General features: G+C 48.1%; 1 protein-coding gene across 5 annotated transcripts in view; it reads left to right on the plus strand.

Annotated features, from left to right (window-relative positions):
- The first annotated feature begins 3799 nt into the window (after nucleotides 1-3799).
- Nucleotides 3800-22328, plus strand: part of IL1RAPL2 (interleukin 1 receptor accessory protein like 2) — a 552617-nt gene continuing 534088 nt past the window's right edge. For 2 of the 5 annotated variants that reach the window (XM_084639401.1, XM_084639405.1), the window contains exon 1: nucleotides 3800-3949. The gene's annotated coding sequence lies outside the window, so the exon portion shown is untranslated. Of the gene's footprint in view, nucleotides 3950-4166; nucleotides 4627-22328 lie in introns of those variants that run through there. The other 3 variants (XM_084639402.1, XM_084639403.1, XM_084639404.1) reach the window with 3 other exon arrangements.

Raw genomic sequence — 22328 nt, forward strand, 5'->3', positions numbered from 1 at the left:
GTATTCAGTGCCACCCTACCAGAGCCCCTGGTGAACGTTAGTGCATTCAGTTACCCAATACCCCTGGAAGGGAGACTGGGACACAGCAAAATTAACACATCTTCTATAATGGGGCAGAGCTGGGAATAGAACTCCTGTCCCCCAATCCTCAGTTACTGCCTTAACCAGGAGCCCAGCCTTCCTCCCAACTTTGTTTCCTGTGCTATGAATGTCCCAGTTTCAGGGTAATAGCTCCTACCTCCCCTCCCTCTATGGAGTACTCAGGCAGGGCTCAGATCTCCAGCCATTACCTGTCTCTGGACAGGACCCTTGTCCCACTCCCGGTTGAGCAGGGGGTGGGGTTTATGCCCTGCCTTATACTGTGATATCCCCAGCATGCCAGTGCGTTGCTCTCTCTTTCCAATGGCCTTGAACAGTGTATTGCCTGCAGTTATAAGTTTCCACACAGCTCTTTCTAAGCATGCATATTTATTCTTAAAATAAAAGTATCATATAAAAAAACAACTAACAGATTTAGAGACACTAAGCATAGGAGCCACCCTAGGCCTTATGGGGCCCTAGTAGGCCAAAGTCTCTCCAACCCTTCCTCAAAGTGTGAGGTGGCCTCCTTAGACAGAAGGTCCTGTCTGGTTTGTGGATCAGAAGGAAGGTCTTGTGTCAGTTCAAGCTCATCTTTTTATATGATAGTCCCTTTCTTTGTCTCTTACTCCCTGGAAAATCCAGCTTGAACCACCCACGAGAGGTGGAATTTCTCTGGAGTTGTTTACTAGCTCAGGGGTTATCACTTCCTCTTGTTTTAATTTGTGTAAGAGCTGTGGTAACCCTCCCCACTGGAGTAGAACACAGTCAGACATAAACCATTCATAAATGTAATGCAGTAAGCCCTGAAGATATGGCGGGGGGTTGCAACGTCTGTCACAATGAATAAAAAGTCTTCCTGATCAAACAGGGCTGAGTTAAATGTTTAATTAAAAAATAAAATTCTACCGTGCTGGCCTCTGTTGCTCCCTAGTGGCTAGTGAAGAGCAATATGAGACCCAAGTCCAGGTTTTAGTATAGCACAACTGTAGGCAATATTTTAGCTGAAAGACTCTCGAGCGGTGGCTCACCCTCTTTAGAGCTGAGTTTACTCTGGGCTAATTGCAGGTGGATTCTCTCCAGAGCTATGGGCGTCCCTCAGTGTTTGCCAGAGTGAAGAGTCTCCTACCATTTAAGAGCCCCGCTCCCCAACCCTGCACTGCACCCTCCGGGGTTTATTCCCCTTGGTCACTGCTCCCTGCCCTGCTTGCCAGTGTACAGATGATCACAAGCAAGTGCCCCTGGGGTGCAGAACTCTCCAGATTCCCTCTTTAAGGCTAACGCCAGAGCAAGCAGAGTGATCTGCAGAGAGAACGCACGTGCGCCCCTTGCCCCTGATTTATTAGTGGGTCCCCCTTGCCTCGCTTTATGGCTTTCTTACCTAGCCTAAAGTCACAGGGCAACTTGGCAGTTTAGCAGGGGGGTGGGAAGCGATGCACTGTACCAAGTACCCCAACAACTGCCTCCACTGTGGGCTTCCTGCCCCACGCCATTGAGCCTGGCCCAATCCTGCAGTCCTGGTGCGAGTAAATAACAGGGTGCTCTGCCTGGTTAGGGGCTGCAGGCTCGGTCCCTGGGAGTCATAGGACCCTGAGACCGATTGTTCCAACGTAGGGGACCCTCTGTAGTTAGTGCCTTAAAAGCCACGGGACGGATGCTGCTCCCATTGGATGCAATGGGATTTCAGCCATTGATTTCAATGATGTCCTGCACTGCACTGCACTGCACTGCACTGCAGGCCAGACTGGCCCAAACTGGGAGATAGCAGGCCTAGCCACCAAAGGCTCCAGCGTTACGTAGCTGCTCACAGAAGCAGCATGTTTGCTCTTCAGCCGGCTGATTGATTCCCCGACAGGGTTTAATAATGGTTTCTTTCCTCATCATCTATTCATTGAGAGGAGCTTATTATTAATCCTTCCCTATGTCTAAACTCTGTTCTTCCATCAGTTACTTTCTGAACCAGGTCTCCGAATCCATGTTACATCTGGTCACATAGGATGACAGCTAGGGGAAGGTACCTAGCCTGACCTGCATTCACTCAATGACACCATCATCCTCAGCTCCTGGTGTTTGTTTCAAGCGCTGTTAGAACTTAACAAACAAACAAACAAAACCCTTGTTGCAAGCCCTTTATGAAGTTATAGCACTAGGAAGCCCAGGGGCTGAGACTGGGTGGGAAAGATCAAGCTTGCTTCACAGAGAGATCAGAATATTTCCTTCCTACCTGCTGGGAAACTTCTAACCTATTTTATGTCCCACTGACTTTCGAGCTGAATTATTGCTGAGATTTTACACTGAAAGTTTAGCACAGGATTGTTGTAGCAGCGTCGGTCCCAGGATATTAGAGAGACAAGGTGGGTGAAGTGACATCTTCTCTTGGACCAACATCTGTTGGTGAAAGAGACAAGTATACTTTGTGTCACAGCTAAATACAAGCTGGAACAGATTGTTTAGCATAGGTAGCTAACACATTTTCAAGGGACCATTCAAACACCTCACCACCTTGTATTTAGCTGTGACTCTCCAGTGCGTTTCCCAGACCTGAAGAAGAGCTCTGTGTAAGCTCCAAAGCTTGTCTGTCTCTTACCAGCAAAAGTTAGTCCCATAAGAGAGATGACTTCGCCTGCCTTGTCTCTGAAAGTTTAGCTCCATTATGGCAATTTCCCCATTCCCACTTCAGTCCTTAAATCCTGCTTAAAATCTTTGGGGGGAGGAAGTAAGGGCATTAATGTGATGGAAAAAGTCTTCATCTGTTTATTTCATGACTCCATGCTCCATCAAAAACATGGGCCTGCAGAACCACTTGTTTTCAGTAAACACCTAATTTGCAGGTTCACATTTCCTCTAGTTTACTTAAAACAGATCCAGTAATTAAAACATTATCATCAACAATCACAGGTGTACTAACTCAGGGTTTAGTGGCCAACCCCCTTCATACACTTCAGTGAAGAAGGCTTTTGCTCCCCATTCGCATGTGTCACACACTCATGATGGGGGGGGGGGAGAAGACTGATCCAGGCAGGATATGATGAAACCACCTCGGGATACTGGAATGAACGCAGGAGCTGACCTTGGAAAGGAGCGCTCCTGTTCAATGCATTAATCAGCTGTGCACCCATCAGCTCCTCATATGCTAGACACCCACTCTTCGCCTGGTCCTCTTCTACCTTCGTCTGGTCATCTGTGACCATCCCCTGCCTCTGATTCCTCCAAGCTCTGCTCTGCACAGGCACATATCAGGCTCCAGTCTGCCCCAGTGAGTTACCCGCAGCTGCTCCATGCGACGAGGGAGGCAAAAGCGCCTGACTGGATACCCCTGGCTACTCTCAGTGCTGGGTTTGATGCCTAGGGAGGCTTATCCTGAAATTAACAACCCAAAGCCAGTGACCCTGCCAGACCTGACTGGAAGGGAAGCCCTGGTTTTCTAACCATTGCAGGGGTGAAAGAGGCTGCTCCCCTCCTGCAAAAAGGGAAACGCTGCGGCCACCCCGGTGTTTATTTAACACGCAAGGGCTTTAACGCTGAGTGAAGAGCAGGCTTGCAAGATTACATGGCACCCAATGGGGAGGGTGGGGGAAGCGGCGACCTCAGCTGAGCCTGACTCCAGGTCCAGAAGCGGGCGATCTCTCCCTTGGCCGCTAGACGGCGCTGCCGCCTCGCACTTCCCGAACCCAGGAAGGTAAGTAAGTGAAATGACACTTTTGCTTGGGGAAGAGCTGTTTAAACCCAGGATTGCTGGGCTGGACGCCTCTCGCTCCTCACCTGAACTGCCAGATCCAAGGGGGCAGCCTAGGCACCGCGGGGTGACTTGGTTTCTGCCTCTTCCCGTGGGCAGGCGGCCGGCTGGAGAGATGGCACAGCCAGGGTAGGGGTGAGTGGGGCTGGAGTCGCTCTTGGGGAGGATCCAGGAGTGCGATGGGAACAGAGCCACCCAGGAGAGCTGCTCTCCGGCTCAGTGGGTTTCTGGCAGCAAGTCCGGGCAGGGCCGTGAAGAGGCTTCCCAGTGTAAACGCCCCCCCCCCCCGCCCTGACTGCGGGGTCCTGCCTCTGGGCGATGGCTGCACTGGCTTAACTAGGGAACCAGCCGCCCACCCCTTTTGCGTCTCTCTCTCTCTCTCCGAAGGGGAAGCTGCCCCGCTGGGTTTGCGGCTGTCGAGGGGACAAGGCGCCTGCTGGATGTGCTGCTAACCCGAGCCCCGGCCGCAGCCCGCGCCAGGACCGTGTAAGCGGCAGCCTCGGAGGCAGCCCCGCTGCCTGGCGTGAAATCAAGGGAAGCCGCAACTCCAGGCATTTGCTGGGGCTGGGGAAGTTCTTCATCAGGTCCTGCCCTTGCCCTGGCTGGTGCAGGAAGCTGCCCTCCAGCACCAAGCCAAGGACTTTCTCGAGCGAGCTGGGGGAAGGGGGGGGGGTGTGTGGTAGGCACGGTTTCCTCCGGGGTGGGCGCCTGAAGCGATTTCGGCTTGTTAGAAGGGGAACCAAAAGCTCCCGGGCATGGAATTGAACTTGTGAGCTCCCTGGCCAACTCCTTGCTGCGCTGTGCAGAAGTAGGTAAGCTGCATGCACTTATGCTGGGGTGTCCTGGCCTCTCCACAATTGCATGGGGTTGTTATTATTTTTTTTGGGGGGGGGGGAAGAGCCTCTTTTGAATCGTTCCCCCCCACCCCACCCCCCCGCATTAGTGAAACGGTCCCTTCAAACTTTGGGAGCAGGTGGCGGGAGTCGTTTTGTTTCTAAGGGGATAATACATCTCCCCCTTCCCCCCCGCCGCTGCAAAATTGCTTTTGAAGCCTTTTAATTTAAAAAAGACCTCTCCCTCCTCACAATAATGGCTTTGGTTTGCCTCTGTCACTTAAGGGAGGGACTGTTCCCCTCACTGCTGTCGAGGCTATTAATGCCGATCTAAACCTTTCCAAAAAGAGAGAGGAAAAGTTCTCCCCCCCCCCCCCGCCCCATATGTGGACCAGGAAGTCAAACCCAAAGCACGAAAAACAACCCCCTTGTGGACACTTGTGATTTGCTCTCCTGTGATCCACACTAATCTTTTCTCCGCCCCCCCCCCCCAAAAAAAGTGGGGAGAGTTGAATAGTGAATTTAGTAAACTGGTGACTGATGCTGCCAATAAATCTGCGGCTCTGAGGATTGAAGAACATTGATTTCTGCCTTAGATAATGCCATTGATTAGGGGCATGACTGGAGATGGGCTCTCAGCAAAGTTTGTTCTAAAGTCTGTCTGTGAGGCTGAAAGAGAGGGGGAAAGTGTCTGGAAAAAGGCACCTCTGTTATGCTGGCTTTTCCCCTTGTTCCTTTTTTTCCCCCTCTGGTTTTCCTTTGTAAGAATAGCACAAAGAAAATGGAATGTATGTTTCATGTGCGATGTTATAAATGTGCGCATTACGTATGGGGCAGAGGATATGTACCTGTTTATATATTGTATATTGGAGGCATCTTTACCATCTCCTCTAGTGATGTTCATCTGGGGCCTGATCCAAAGCCCACTGTAGTCAATGAATTTTTGCATTGACTTCAGTGGGCTTTGGCTCAGGGCCCTGATCCATTACTGTATCCCTAGTGATTTAGGTAGCAGCACCACAAGCCTGGAAGCTGCTGCCCAAGGGAAATAGTGCATGGCAATATGTTAATCAAATGCTGCTGCAAACCCCAGAAAGGAAAACGTTCACCAGCTGGGAAGTTATTGAACGCTCGAGGAAACAGGCGGTTCAGGCGGGTGGGGAATCTCCTGGCATCTCCCCTATAAATAGATCCCTGCCCCACGTAGCACATGGCCATCCCTCTAGAGCGCCGTTATTTCAATTAAAAAACCAGAGTCTCTGCTCAACGCCTGCGCTTTCTATTCTGGGTTAGTTACAGTTCTCCCACTTCCTTCTGAATCCTCCAAGAAGGGCTGCAGGGCTTGAGCTGCGCTCTAAAGGCAGCTGCTGGTGACCACACAGATCAGTTCGTTCTTTCTGCAAGTGGCTCGTGGAGTCAAGATGGATCATAGACTCATAGACATTAAGGTCAGAAGGGACCATTGTGATCATCTAGTCCGACCTCCTGCACAACGCAGGCCACAGAATCTCACCCGCCCACTCCTGCGAAAAACCTCTCACCTACGTCTGAGCTATTGAAGTCCTCAAATCGTGGTTTAAAGACCAGAGGGTGGGTGGCTTAAAATAACCTCCCCTCTCTCCCCCCCGGTTAGTTATAACAGCAAAGGATCTAATCCCGGTAGGTATGGGAGCTGCAGGTACATGGAACCTTTCAGGGTCAGGCCCCTTAATAAAAGAAACACTTGAGAACATTCATATCTCCGAGGGAAGCCTAAATAACTACTGAGAGGCTAGTTATTTAGCACAGTTATGGTGCTACTGAGAGGCTAGTTATTTAGCACAGTTATGGTGCTAAATAAACAGGCAAAGAAGACTCAGCCAGGGTTTTCAAAAGTGAGCAGTGATTTTTGGGGGGAGAGGGTGACATTGGAGATGCCTTAAAGGGGCCTGGCTTTCAAAATGTTGACCCCACAACCTTCTGGAAATCAGGCCCCTTTAAGGTATCTCCAGTGTGTATGTGGAAATTGGGCCACCCAAAATCACTAATCAGGTGGGCTAACACCTGTCGGTGCTTCTTCACGGGGGCGTAATCCAAAGCCTGTTGAAGTCATTGAAAAGACTCCCATTGAATCCCATAGGCTTTGCATTGGGCCCTATGTGCATGCGGCCCATGCGGCCCGTCACTATTGATGCTTCCAATAGGGACCCCATTTGATGATGTGAAGTAGGATACCTGGCCAATAGAAAGCCTAGAAATCAGTGTGTTTCAATGGGTAAATCCTAAAACATAAAACCTCTGTGTATTGTGTGGGCTAACCTAACAAGTGTTCAGTGGGCCAGAACTGATACCTCATGTTACAATGTCTAGGAAAACCTTGACTTCCAATGCTTTCTAAGGGGAACTCATTCTTTCAGTTCTGCTTTGCAGCATCAAATTGTCCCGTTTGCTCTTAGCTTCTTAAAAAATTAAGGTGCACAGAATTCCTTTGTAGGAGCGATTGGCATGCACTGGGTGCGTTATGCTGTGGCTTTCCTTCTCGACTCTGAGCCTGCGTTCCTTGGAAACCCAACGCTCGATCTGAACTCACTGGAATGCAAGACAAGGCTCTAAGAGGGAAGGAGCGAGGAAAGGACAATAAAGGCGCCCTGGAAACCCATGGAAAGGCTCCCATTGAAGTTCATTGGCTTTGGATCAGGCCCTGTATGTGTGTGTTCACAGGAGCACTGTCACTATAAGCACTTTGAAAGGGACTTTAATTTATAAGCAATGATAAAATGTGGGTGTAATAGGCTAGCAGTATCGTCTTGAAACACCTTAAACTTGAAAGCAGGTGGCTCGTTTCTCTACCTGGAAATGAAGGAAGTAGGGAGAGGCACTCTCTTGAGAGGGTCTAGTGGGTGGGCTAAGCAGACCTGAGATAGGAACTATAGGAGCAGCTAAGCCTGGGAGGAGGCTTCTGCTGACTGGTGTGACTAACTTGGCTAATGCCAGACCTGAGGCAGGGGGTGAAGTTGGGAAGATGTTGGCTTGCAAGGAGTCAAGTTCTCCTCCAAAGTTAGCTGTGGGGAAGCTCGGGGGTGCTGAGGCTTCTGATATTATCTAGATTTTGGGCTATCTAATCTGACTGAGCTAAACCTGCGTAAAACAAGTGTCTGGCTGGAGAGAGGTTAAGGAGACAGTGAGAAGTTACTTGTAAGTGAACAAAAATAGTCTCTCTTCTGCATTTTTCTACCTTTTCGGAACTGGAAGGTCCCGGGTGGGATGCTAGTGGGTAGAAAATCAGTGGAGCCCTGGGTAGGAGTAACGCCTTGGGAGTTTTACTTATCTCCTATCCCCTCCCCTTTCAGACTGGCTTCTCTGTGCACAGGAGGAGCTGTAGTCTCCAGGCTGATTTCTCTGCTTCTCTGAGTCCCTCCCTGTCTGCAGCTTGCACCTAGCTCTCATTAAGGAGAAAGTGAGACTGTCATGTACAAATGAGCAAGGAGAGACCAGCCCTACACTCCAAGTGAGATCCTTTCTAGCTGTTATTGGTGGTCTAAGCCAGGAGCTAAAGAAATCCTTTTAAATAAGGATATTGAGTGGAAGGTAATGTGTGTGTGTGTGTGTGTATATTGAAAGCCCTTTAGCTTTTCCGGTCAATTTCCAGAAAGGAAAAGCAATAAGAGCAGGTAGCATGTTGAGACCTATAACTGTTCTTGTGTGATGATGTTATTCTGATGTGTCTGGGCTTGCTCCTGCAACTGCAGCACCTTGACCTCCTCAGGGCCTGGAAGCTGGTCTTGGCGACTAGGTAGCCACTGAAGGCGAGAACCTCCTGCAGAGCCTCTGCTGTACAACCCCCATCTTGGTATGCAGGCGGCGGAGTCCCCATCAGTGCACCAAAGGCTGGTGCCACCAGGCTTGGAGACCTCCTGGATTACAACTGGGGTGGACAGGGGGGACCCTGTGGCACTCGGCTGGCACATGGGGCTCTGTATCCCTCATGTCCCCCATCACGGGCTCCAGGAGGTGAGGGCAGCCCTACCACCCACCTCTTGCATTTTTCTTGAATGAATCCTGCAGAAGGGCGCTCCCCCCCCACTCCTCAGGTCAGGTCTTGGGACCTTACCATTTGGCCTCTGTCCCGTGAGCCTCCCTGGTCCCCTGCCCCATTCACCATCTACTTACCTCCAGAGCGATTGATCCAGCAGGGGTTGATTTATCGTGTCTTGTGAAGACGCGATAAATCGACTGCCGAGCGCTCTCCTGTCGACTCCGGTATTCAACTGGAGCGAGAAGTACAGGTGGAGTCGATGCGGGAGCATCCGCAGTCGACCTACTGCAGTGAAGACACCGGGGTAAGTAGATCTAAGTACGTCGACTTCAGCTACGTTATTCACTGAAGTTGCGTAACTTGCGTAGCTGAAGTTGTGTAACTTAGATCGATTTCCCTCCCCCAGCCAGGCCTCAGCTGGCTGCGAGGCAGGGTCTGGTGGCTCCTCCCCTTAGTCTGGGGGGAGGGGCCTTTAGATGTGGGTGGGCACAGAACTTTAATAGGTGCAGTGCTGTGAAGGTGTGGGCTGTAAGTGAGCACAGCTGAGAGTGAGCAGCCTCATTCTTCTTTGCCTTGAATCTTGCGGAGTTATTTGCATTTGTGCAAAATGCTGACCTTGTGATGGGCCCAGGGATGCGTGATGCCAAACAGTAGTGCAGGGTTGGGCCCGAAAATCTCTCTGGGTACAGTAAATCAAAGGAATCTAGGAACTCACCTGTAGTCTCTCAGCTTTGAGCATTCTTTCTCCGCTGTCATTTGAAAATGGCTGTTATATTTCTCGTTCCCAAGACTCATTGCTGCTCCCACCCAACCCCACATCGAAAAATGGGATTGATTAGGTCCCACTCCTTCTGACTCCACTCTGATGCTGGGCGGATGGGCTGTAATCCGAGATGGGCGTTGGTAGGTGCACAAAGACTGATCTCTGGAAATTTCTATTGCACAAGTTTGTGCAGTTGCCCTTTATTGGTGACTCCTCAGTGTGAATGTTTGGTGGAACCATTTGGATTTTCACACATTATTTGATAACTTCGGAGGATCTTGACTTCACCAAACTGTTCGCAATTGGCATTTAGTGGGAGGAAGAAATCTGGCCTGTATATATAACCTTCATGAGGAACTCCTCCAACAAATAGTGCCTTCTCATTAGCTCTGGAGTGAAAGTGCTCCTTCGTTTTCTTTTAAGTATTCCATCAATGCAAAACTATTGGCTCCTCTGGAGCTGGCTTTTCAGCACAACGCTTTGCTCTGGGGGGTTGGATGTGGTGCTGTGCGTGCACACACTAGAAATCTCCAGGTATATTCCAGGTTTCAGAGTAACAGCCGTGTTAGTCGGTATTCGCAAAAAGAAAAGGAGTACTTGTGGCACCTTAGAGACTAACCAATTTATCTGAGCATAAGCTTTCGTGAGCTACAGCTCACTTCATCGGATGCATACTGTGGAAAGTACAGAAGATCTTTTTATACACACAAACCATGAAAAAATGGGTGTTTACCACTACAAAAGGTTTTCTTTCCCCCCACACCTCACTCTCCTGCTGGTAATAGCTTACCTTAATAGCTTAAGGAGAGTGATCACTTTAGATAAGCTATTACCAGCAGGAGAGTGAGGTGTGGGGGGAAAGAAAACCTTTTGTAGTGGTAAACACCCATTTTTTCATGGTTTGTGTGTATAAAAAGATCTTCTGTACTTTCCACAGTATGCATCCGATGAAGTGAGCTGTAGCTCACGAAAGCTTATGCTCAGATAAATTGGTTAGTCTCTAAGGTATATTCCAGTGCAAGCTTCCAGCAGCAGCGTTTCTATCTTATTGTGTGCAGCGGAACAAGATGGGCTTGACTCTGTGCTGCTGCACTGTAGCTAAGAACAAGGGTCTTGGCAGGCGATGAACAAGGTTCCATCTCATCTGGGCTTAGAAATTCTGGTTTGAAGGTGCCAATGCCTGAGAGGGCAGGTGGGGGAAGCGGCACAAGGAACCTCCCTCGTATATGAGGGGCAGTCGTAATCGTAATGTAGAGCGCAGGCGTTGGGCACCCGTAAAGGAGCAGGAAGGAGTGGGTGAGGGTGGGGCTGCATTGGCACAGGAGCCAGAGAGGGTCAGGATAGTGGGGCTTCTGCAGCCCAGGTTGCCGGGGAAAGAATTCTAGCCAAGTCACTTACGCTGCTTTAGCATGGCCAGTGGTTTAATGCCAGGACGTGGCTCTTTAAGAATGTCCATGCTGCAAGCAAAGGTGTGACTGAAGGTGTTCGAGGGCCTTCCCTTCACCCTCCCACTTCCCAGGTTCAGCAGGACAGTGGGGTGGGAATAGGTATTGTTTCATATTCTCTGTGTATATATAAAGCCTGCTGCAGTTTCCACGATATGCATCTGAGGAAGTGAGCTGTAGCTCACGAAAGCTTATGCTCTAATAAATTGGTTAGTCTCTAAGGTGCCACAAGTCCTCCTTTTCTTTTTGCGAATACAGACTAACACGGCTGCTACTCTGAAACCTATCACGCAGACAGCAAGCAGCAAAAGACCATAAGCGCAGACAGTGCGATGTTTATTGGGGTTAATTTCCAGCAAGCATGATTCCAATTTTCCAACTTCCTGTTTGACTCCAGTTTATATAGTCATATTCTCAGCTATACTTTATCCAATCATTTTACTGAAATTTAACTAACCAATCCTAACATATTTTAACATAATTCTCTAACCAGTTATTTCCCACTATCCTAATTAACGTATCCCAGAAAAATTAATTATACAGCAGACAGAGACCATACAGATTAACAATAGAGAAGTGGGGACCATAAGGACAAAACAAGAAAGAAATGAGGGTTTCACAACCACAACTACTGATAAGTGAGTTCTTGCCAGACAGAAAGCTATCCAACTAAGTTTTCTTTAAACATCTTAAGATCTGTTTCTTTATCTGGAGGTGTTAGACTGGATTGCCTTCTTAACAGCCTAAGCTTACCTGATTTCAGTGTGACTGGTTTGGAATGTGAGGATGTGACCCTTCGCTTCCCAGCTTATGGCTGCCCCTGCCGCTTCTGTTTTTGCTTAGCTAAAGCACAAGGCCTCAGAGGTGTCACAGTGAGAGAAGGCCCATACACAGGCAGACTGTGATTTTGACTCTGTTTTTATACCCCTGTAACTAGCTAAGTGATAAGAATACACCTAAATTTTTAATTATAGGCCTTTACAGACAGGCCTGACTATCTATATTCTAACAGTAGCTACACCAACCTTTGCTTTAATCTAGCGAGCATGGGTGGTAATAGTCGCGTAGACTTGGCGGCACAGGCTTCAGCATATGCTTGCAACCAGAGTAGAAGTGTGCTGGGACCCTAGGGGTATGTACTGTGGTTGCTAGCCTGGGCTGAAGCCTGAGCTGCCATGTCTATGCTGCTGCTGTTCCGTGTGTTGCCTAGATGAAAGTTAGGCATACCTGGGCTATCTGTGCTACAATCACTCCTCACAGTGTAGACACACCCTTAGTCTGATTTCCGTGAGCTACTGTGTGAATCCTCTTCTTTCCTGACGCTCACGCAAGTGCTTGAGTGCAGCTCCAGGAAAAATTCCAGCCTAAAATGCCCGATTCCCTACAGGAAGTGGGATCAGTCCAAGAATAGATCCGAGGGAAAGCCCTGTAGGAACATCCTTTTGCCTGTGCCATTGAGAAGAGCTTAGGTACATCTTGCCCAAATGGAGCATAATTGTTGCTAAACCCCCTCTTCTCCTCCATGTCTATTTGCCTCTGCGCTTCACATGTGGACATAGAAAAGGTGGTTCGTGAACAATACATTCTGTTCAGGGAAGACTTAGCTAAACCCATCCTGAGTACAAAACTCCATGTGAACAGCACATAATTACTTCTGAGCTGGGCATTACTGAGCGTAGTACAAATAAAGCATCTATAATGTATGGGATTTACTCACAGTCTAGTACATTTGAGCTCTGAGTAATCTCAGTTCAAACTGAGGCTGAATTTGAAAATATCAAGGAATGCTAAATCGTGAACTGCTAAAAGTCTTTAAGAGCAACCATACCCAGCATTGTTTCTAAGCCCTCTTCAGACAATGCGACTTTACATTAAGCTGTTTATCAGGAAGTCTTTTTAGAGCTGCGAGGGAAAGTAAGGATTTGAATTGTCTGTATGGTGATATAAGGAAGCAGTCTGATGGCACTTGCTTTTCAGGCTGGTCCATTTAAAAAAACAGACTGTCACTTTCTTTAAGAACTGACAGAGAAATCCTGTCCCCATTGAAATTGATGGAAATCTTTTCATTGACCCCAGCAGTGTCAGGGCTTCACCTTCAGTGTTTTCCTAAGCGTTAATTGCCTCAGGTGAAATGCCCACTGAAGTCTCTGGAGGCCTTGTTTGCATCAAGACCAAAGGCCAGGTTATATTTTTCTGTGGCAAAGTCAATGAGAGGGAGATAGGGGAAACTCTGTAGCGGTTTCCTGATGGTATTTCCTGCTATTCCTCCCTACAAGAGAGAGGGCAGTTTGGGGGCTGTGAAGGAGACTGGAAGGGCACGTTCCTCCGAGGGACGTGTAGGGGAGGGCCTGTAGGCTGGTCAGAACCTTTTTGACAATTTTTTTCATTGGAATATATTGTCTCGTTAAACCTGAAATGTTTCATGGAGACCTATCGATTTTGACAGAGTTTTCATTGGGAACGATTTTGGAGACACCCTGTCCCTCTCTCGGCTGGGAAGTAAGATATTGGCCTTGGATGTGGAAGATTCTGCTCCAGACCAGGGACTTGTCCCTGGATATGTCTCTTTAATGTGAAAATTCTGCTCCCTTTGGTTTCTGAAATTCTAGCAGAGAGAACTTTGGGCCACGGGTAGGATTTTCAGAAGTGATTGGCATGGACCTACCTCTGCTCCCATTGAAGTCTATGGCTTCAACGGGTCACTGGCTGCAAGGGGACCAATTTAGGCCAAAAGCTGTGGGTTTTCAAAAGTGCCAGGCCATGATAACACTAACTTCTAAGAATTCTTATCTGGATACCTCTTCTTCCTCCTCCCCGCCCCCCACGAAGTCACACAGCCAGTCATCTTGAGCAGAACTCCTCTGCTTCTGTATGGGGAGATGGGCTAGTATGGGTGTAGAATATGGCCCATAGGTGGCTCTTGGGGCTTGCAAAGTCTGCTTTCCTAGGATGATTCTCCAAGAGCTTGTCTACACTAAACACTCTTGCTGTTTCACCTACACACTCTCTCTCTCTCTCTCTTCACCTGCCCCGCCGCCATGTGACTACAATTATACTTGTATATTCTATTCTGGTTTGGGAACTGAAATAAGATATACCAGTATCAGGTGACTTTATACAGTGAAACTACCTCCACACTAGGGCTTATACCAGGGGTCGGCAACCTATGGCACGTGTGCCAAACACGGCACGCGAGCCAATTTTTAATGGCACGCTGCTACCGGCCTGGCCCGCTCTTTTCTGCCCCCCGCTCTCTCCTTGCAGGGTAGGCAAGCTTCCCCCTCCCCCCACCTCTTCCCCCAGTGTGCTGGATTCCTGCCCCTCCTTCTCTCTCTCCTTGCGGCCGATCAGCTGATGGCCCTTGCTATGGAGGGGGAGAGGGAAAAGCGGAGCCGCAGCTCACTCGTGCTCTCTGCTCCACGGACCTTGAGGAAGGGGGTGCAATCAGGGCATATCCCCTCCAGCCCCCTACCATGAGCCGCTCACGGCAGGGGGCTGGGAGCACCCCCACAACCCAAGCCCACACCCCCAGCCCTCTGCCCTCACCCCTGCACTTCCACACACCCCAGCCCCATGCCCTGACTCCCCCCCACAACCCCAGCCCTGACTCTGGCACTCCTCACGCACCCCCAGCCCCCTGCCCTGACTCCTGCACCCTCCTCACGCACCCCCAGCCCCCTGTCCTGACTCCTGCACCCCCCACACATACCCAGCCCCCCATACCTGATGCCCTGACTCTTGCACCCCTAACATCCCCACTCCCACCCTGAGCACCAAACGGGAGCTCCTGCACACACGCACACCCCAACATTCCCACCTACACCCCTCGCACCAAATGGAAGCTGCCCAGGTAAGCACTCCACACCCAAACCTCCTGCCCCAACTCTGGGCTCATTCTCTGAGCCTCATTCTAGCTCCTGGCCAGACATTACACCCCAACCCCCAGCCTGCTCCTTCACCCCCAGCCCTGTGCTCAGTGCACTCCCACCCTCAGCTCAGTGCAGAGAGAGAGGAAGAGAATGGGCTAGAACCAGGGAGAAGGTAGGTACCTACTCTACGTGGACAGGGCTGGGACTGCAGACCGGCAGCGGGCTGAGCTCTATGTGGACCCTGGCTGGGAGGAGCCGGTGGACGGAACCCCAGACCGGCAGCGGGCTTAGTGGCAGCAGGCTGAGGCGCTCAGCCCGCTGCCCGTCTCGGGGCCCGGCCCCGCTCAGCCCGCTGCCCGTCTCGGGGCCCGGCCCCGCTCAGCCCGCTGCCCGTCTCGGGGCCCGGCCCCGCTCAGCCCGCTGCCGGCCTAGGTGAACAGAACCCCAGGCTGGCAACAGGCTGAGTGGGCCGGCGGCGTAAGATCAGCATTTTAATTTAATTTTAAATGAAGCTTCTTCAACATTTTGAAAACCTTGTTTACGTACGGTAATAGTTTAGTTATATAATATATAGACATAGAGAGAGACCTTCTAAAAAACGTTAAAAGGTATTACTGGCACGTGAAATCTTAAATGAAAGTGAATAAATGAAGACTCAGCACACCACTTCTGCAAGGTTGCCGACCCCTGCTTATACCATATAACTAGACTGGTAAGAAGTCACATCCCCTAACTGATATAATTAGGAGAGTAGCTGGTATAATGTAGACTAGCTCTCAGTCTCACCCTCAGTATGCTGTGGCTAGTTTCTAAATACCTTTGGCCTGCCAAGCAGTTATATCCCATCAGTGGTCTTTAAAATCTCTGGGTCTGATAATCCTCCTTTTACGTTGCCTACAGTAGTTCACGTTGCCTGAGGTACTGTATTGATTAAGCCACATTTTGCAGCAGTAAATGTATGTAGAATATTAATAGCTTCCACTCTGAACACAAGGCTGTAAGTTAATGGGTGCGTTTTGTTGATCTCGTAAACCAGGAGTGCTTGGCCTGCAACCGTAATGTTCCTCCCACAGTCATATTTTCAGTTTCAATGTCTATAAAACGGTTGGGTTCAAATTTAAAAGCGGTGACAGAGGACGAGCAAGTCTCTATAACTTGTGACAGCTGGGGAAAAGGGGTATAGCTTGGACATGCAAAGTTCAGATTGCTGGAAAATCAAATGAATACATGACAGAACAGTAGTTCTTTGTGGAGCTCTGTGGAGTCTAATCAATGTCACAGCCATTGGAAGTGATTAATGTGTTCCCCACTACCACCCCAATTAGCTGCTTTTCTGCAGCTTCAAGTGCTACAGGGTCTGGGAACAAGTGGAGAAGAGCAGAACTGGGGAGCGAGGAGTTGAATTAAGAGACCTAAATGCCAAAATGACAAACTTTGATCACATTTCAATTTCTTACTGAAGTGAATGGAGCCCGGTCTGTATGATGAGCTCTCAGCACTGTGTCTAGTTGCAATACAAGGTGGGTTGGTTTCTTTTATTAGTTTTGCTGACACGTTCAGAAGAACTGCTCAGGGCTATTGCTAGAATATTTTAGGAAAGTCTCAGGCAAGAATCTATAATGGGAAGACACATTAACATTAGTATTTTCATGCCACGAACACTGGAGTCCTTAAGTATTTGGAATGTTAATCTTTTTATTTTTGTTCATGATTTTCAATCATTGCTGTAAATGCAGACTGTAATAGAGAGCCATCAGGTCACAACATTGTCACATCAACACCCTCAGGGCTTTCCCTGTTTAGTATAATCCAACAGTTTTGCTCATCCTGTAGGTTTTTATTGTTTATGCTTTAGTAGGACCAAAACCACATCTACTCTTTTTGCAGTTGGAAGGCTGTTCTTATTACCTGGGATCTTAAAATCATCAACGCACAATCCAGCAAGCCCTGGCTCACATGAATAGCTGTTGTTCCTATGAGGAGTCCTCCTAAAGCCAAAGGAGTTATTTGCTTGAGTTAGGGCCTGCAGGATGGACAGCGTTCCCTCAAACCTCTCTCAACTAGGAATGCACTTGTTTCATAACAGAGACTTTGGGGCACTTGGGTAAAGGAATCTCTCTGCCTAACTACTTCCTGCTCCCTTATTTTGCTTCTTCCCTTCCCCTATTCCTCTTCTATCATAAAGTATCATGCACAATATCCCTTTGGTCTGAAGATCAGCTTCATTCTGCAAAGGAGTCATTAGCATGTGACCAGTGTGTCTATCCACTCTTCTCAGAACCAAGGGAATGATCCAAAGCCCATTTGAGTCAACGGAAAGACCAATGACGTGAATGGACTCTGAACCCAGCACTAGGAGGCCGACCTTCAGGATGCATGAGCTACCTTCGCCTTGATAATTTCCGAAGAGCTACTTAAGTAATTATGCTGCCTTAGCTTTTGTTCAAGTCTCTGAAAATTCACAGTCCCGGCCTCGACCCAAGTTGATAGAGTAAAATGTCTTATTGTTCCTCTTTTCTTCAGAAAGGCTTCCCCTCTCCCAATGTGAGGAAGAAACACTAAAAGGTATCAAGAGCGCTCGGGAGGGCAGCAACAAACATTAGGTCAGCAATCTACAGTGCTATTCATTTGCAAGGATTCACACTAGTCACGAAGAACTGACACGTTCCTAAAATGATTGCTAATCCCCTGAGTCTTCCTGTGTGAATAATTATTAATCTTGCCACTCAATTTGCATTTGAAATTGTTGATAGGAGCAGGAAGTACCGAGACACTTGCACTGCAATTTTTTCTGTACGTCATCCTTAGGTAAAGATGCACAATGCTGAAGTGGAGTCACTCATGGCTTGTTGCGTTCCTCAAGGTAGAGAAGAGATGGGACTTAGCTGTAATGAATATAGAGGTAACTTCCAATGTGTTCGTCTGCATTCAGCAGCCTCTAATTCTCATGGGTGTGCTACTCCAGTAGGGCTTGATTCTGCCAGATGCTGAGCATGCTGATTCTGATCCACAAAGTACTTAAGCATGTGCTTAATATTAAGCACATGACCAATTCCATGCCTGGGGCTGGCATGCTCAGCACGTGGCAGGATTGAGCCCATACTGACTCATAGCCTCTGCTACCATCCTAGTGTCACCTAACAGAGAGATCCCAGGAATAAATTTAGATGGCCCAGTCCTACAGTCCTGTCCTGGCACACTCAAAACACCCACTGAAATCTTATCTATTCTATAGAGGTTTTTGTACTGCCCTAAGGAACACCAATTTAATATAAAAAAAAAAAACAAAAATAAATGTGAATCCCGACTTGTACATGGGGTTTCATGCTTCCTGGAGCTTTCATACAAGTAAGTAGCCATGTTCTGAAAGAAGTGGGCCGTTGAGAGGCATGAGCTGTTTTTCACACTGATGTCACATATGGTAGGTTAAGGAATGGGAGATCCTAAAGAGCTGTCAAGGGCTGTTTTTAGTGTTCCAGAGAAATGGTTTAAATTTGACCGTTGCTGTTAAATTTTATGCCTGAGGTAAATTAGAAATGTTAACAGCACTTGTTCCTTTATAGGAACACAGTCATGACTACATTGTCTCATTCAATCCATTTTTTTAAAATACATTTACAGTGTAACTAAGGCAAAGAACCTCTTCTGGATGTCACAAACCGCAGCTCTAGTCATGGACAAGCAACAGCCTTTTAATGGCAGCGTGATTAATGCAAGACAAATATTGAGTGTATGATCAGAGCCAGCATTGCTCAAGAGTTAAAAATCCAAGTGAATGTGGTGAGGCTGATTGTGTGGGGGGTGTAACTCTTCTCCTGTGGTGGAAGAACTGGGCCTGAAGCATCAGTGAATTGTATTCGTGAATCCTGAGCGCTGGGGAATTGGAAAGAATCCATCTGGACTGAGAGATGGAGTCTTGAGCTGAGGTTTTCTAACATGATTTTGGGTGCCCAGGGGATCTAATTTTTCAGAAAATGCTGAGCAAACAGGTCTCAAAATGGGCATTCAACCTAAACACATCCTAGCCTTGAGCGAGTGAAGGAGATTCTCACAGCAGGCAGTGGAAATTGTTAGGAAGGTAGGGGTGGGTGGGATGGGGGTGGGCATGTGTGGTGAGAGTAGAAGCAGGGGTGGAGGAGATGGATATTAAAAGGTTCCCCCCCCGCCCCCGTAAGGTTGCAGTTCTTATTAATCTCTTACTAGTATGAACCTCCCCCCGAAAGCAATGCCAGTTGGCACTGAATGGCTGTTTCGCTCATCCTCACTTAAAAGGAACTTTGGATCTCAGATGACCTTATGTGCTGTCTGGACCTCTGAGGCTGGAAGTTGGTGGAGAGAAATAGACTATTCTGTGAATGGCAGACCTGCCCTGAGGGGTGGAGGAGGAGGGCGTGTCACAGAAACAGGCAAATGGATAGGGATGTTCTGGGAAGTGCTAGAAGAAGCAAGTCTAAGGATTCTGCATGAGCTGTTAGGCACATGGTATTTCACAGGAGCTACTTGAGCCTCTGTTTCCAGCCGAGCTGAGCAGCCATCAAATATAAAAAGGGGCCTGGTGAAGGCACTGCAGAGAGAGCTTTAGAAACCAGCCTGAAACTTCGTATGAACCTCTTCCTGACTGGAAGACTGAAGAGGTAGCTTATGGAAAGTCTGGTGCTAATACCCACATAGGCGGAGCTTCCAGGTAGGCAGCATTATCATTTCTGTAGTACTGTGATGTGAACATGGTATGAAAGGGTTATTATGGGCTTAAGAGATCAATTAACCTGCCTGCTTCCACCTGGAGGTGGGCCTGGACTGATTGGAAATAAAGCCCAGCTGTGGGGAGAGCAGGGGCTAGCTGCCTTTCCATCAGAGCTGGGTGAGCCACATCAGGGGAAGCAAGACCTGGGAGAGGGTCTGGTAAGTAGCCTGAAAGAAGGCTGAGAAGGAGGAAGCAGAGCAGACAGGCTACTCCAGGGGTGAGCTGGCAACCTGACTGGAGACAGGGGCCTTGAGGAGCTGTAACCTGTCTGAGTCCCTGAGCGAGGGGAGGAAGTGTGTCAGTCTCTGGACAATGTGGTTGTTGAAGGACAGGAGCCTGAGACAAGCGTGGGGACAAACTGTAGTAAATGAGGTGCACTTGTGAGGAAGAGGCAGCCAGCTTAGCCTAGCCAGGCTGAAGGTTTGGGTTTTTGTGTGTGTGTATTTTCATTGGACTTCAGTAAAGGACGTGAAGCCCCCAGAAGGGCTTAGATGCTGTAAAGTGGTGTGGCTGGAGTGTGCCCAAAGAAGGTGGGAGAAACTGAGGTAAGAGGTGCTGCAATAGGAGGGGGCATGCTGGGCTGTGTTTGCCACAGGTACTGATTGCAGTATTCTACTAGTAGAGGGTGGCTTTTTTTGTTTTTGTTTTTAAAATACCTTAAAGGAATCAGAGCAACTAACTAGAGTCTTCAAAGGTAGTTAAGTGACTGACGGGAAGGCTTAGTGGCGAGGACCGGAGATGGCCCTGCGTGAAGTCTGAAAATTTGGAATTTGTGGGAGTTTGGGTCTAGGTCTTGTCTGAACTCTGTGGCTTGCACTCACCTGTAATGAGGACTCTTCGTCAATTGTCATGCCTGAGAGCTGAAATTCTAGGTGCAAAATTCTGCTGCCTGTGATGCAGGGGCAGCTGCAACCAGGTTGGTTGGGTCGCCCTGGTATAACTGAGAGCAGAACCAGACTCAGGTTGTTTGCTTTCAAGTAAAGGTCAATTCAAAATCCACAAGGAAGGGAAAAAATAAACTAGCATGAGAGGAACATGTTTGCTCAGTACATATGCTGAAGAGTTCCCTGCCAAAAAGGGGCCTAATATGCTCCAGGATCCAGCCAATATCAACGTGGGAGCCCTGTTGCAATACACTTACTTTGAAATAACACCTGCATGGACCAATGGCTCAGTGCTGAGATTGTTTCCTCAAACCCTCAGTGATCTCATGGAAGACATGATCAGCCAGCACTATGCAAGATCACAGAATTAAGGGGCTGTAGGTCTAGGTCTTGTCTGAACTCTGTGGCTAGGTCTTTTGCTCCCCATCCCCAGATCCCTACTCCTGGCCTTTAAAAGAGTCCTTTCAAGATCTGCACCATGCCCTTGAAACGGATCCAGTTCTGGATGTGGAGACAGTGCGACACCCAGAGCACCGACGTGATGTGTTGTTGCTCACTTGTGTTACTGAGTAATCATTACCACTATTACGCCATTTAGTTTGTAGTGATTCTTTATCCTGTAACTCTGCATTTTCAGTGTGGTCACTGCATGCTTGCAAGTAGCACACTCCTGGAGCCACAAGACATCTTGGTTCTAATTTTAGCCTTAAATGTTCATGGCCGGAAAAAGAATCTGAGTTTGTCGGACGATAACTTAGTCCAGAGACTGTGCCCAGAGCAGCAACGGTGACATGGATCTTCAAATGCAGATGTATGAAATCTAATTCCATAGCACAGTTTGGATTCAGTCATGTGGTATTTATTTGACTTAAGAGGCTGCTTAAGATGTTGAAGATGCACACTGAATTAGGCAAAAATGAAATCTTATTCAGTGTTCATTGAGCAACAGAACAAAGAATCCTGCATGACTCCTACCAAGGAGAGCTGAAGATTTTGGATTTGAAATTAGCACACATCCTGTGTCAGTGTGTGGTGGCTTTTGTTTTTGTTTTGTTTGTTGTACTCTTTTCTCTTTCTACCCCACCCCACCCCTTGCTGGTAGGATTCAGGTGTGTATAAAGAGAGGCCTGTGGTCTGCAGTCCATTATAGAAGACAGTGTGACATAGGAAACCAGCAATGAGAGAGGCAGCTCAAAGTTTGAGGTAGCAAAAGGAGAGGAGCAGGCTGATAGAAAAATCCTCATTAAAATTAAAAGCCTTGGAAAGTAGAAAAATAACATCAAAAGAATGGAACATAAAACACTATCTAGAGTACTAGCAAAAAGACAAAAGAATTAGTGTTGCCAGTTCATGCTTTGTGTGAAGAAACGGTAATTTATTTCCCTGAGACTTCTGAGCAACAAAACCTGACAATTGGAGACTGCCAAAGAGGTGGGGTTTTGTTTTAATGAGCACCTTCTACATCTCAACTACTGTGGAGAAACCAGAGTCCATAGAGCCTTGTGGAGCATCGGCAAATCACGCTTTGCATCTGAAAAGCAAACTACAAAGAGCAGAGTCACTAATATTGTTTTAAAAATTGCATTTTTATACAAGGATGAGAACAAAACCTAATTTTATGGAAAAACAAGGCCGTGGAGCCCCATATAGATAGACAACAGCGTAGGCATCTGCACAGAATATTAATTGTTTATCCCCATTTAAAATACTTCTCCCGATCGTTTCTCTGGGGATCCTTTTGAATCCAGGAAGTTGCTGGAGCTGGGAAGAAGGAACTCTCAAAGAAAAAAGGAGAATATTTCACTAGACTGTATTTTCAAGGGGGGGAGGGGAGTTAGAGAGGATAGAGCATTTCACTGCAGAGGAGGGGGTGTAGGCTGACTTTGAGCAGAATATCAGATTTGAGATTTTTGTCAGGGGAATGGGTGGTATTTATACTGCATTGCAGCTTGGTTCTCCTG

The sequence above is a fragment of the Lepidochelys olivacea genome, assembly GCF_965140295.1.
Source record: "Lepidochelys olivacea isolate rLepOli2 genome assembly, chromosome: 9".
Classification (NCBI taxonomy): Eukaryota; Metazoa; Chordata; order Testudines; family Cheloniidae; genus Lepidochelys; species Lepidochelys olivacea.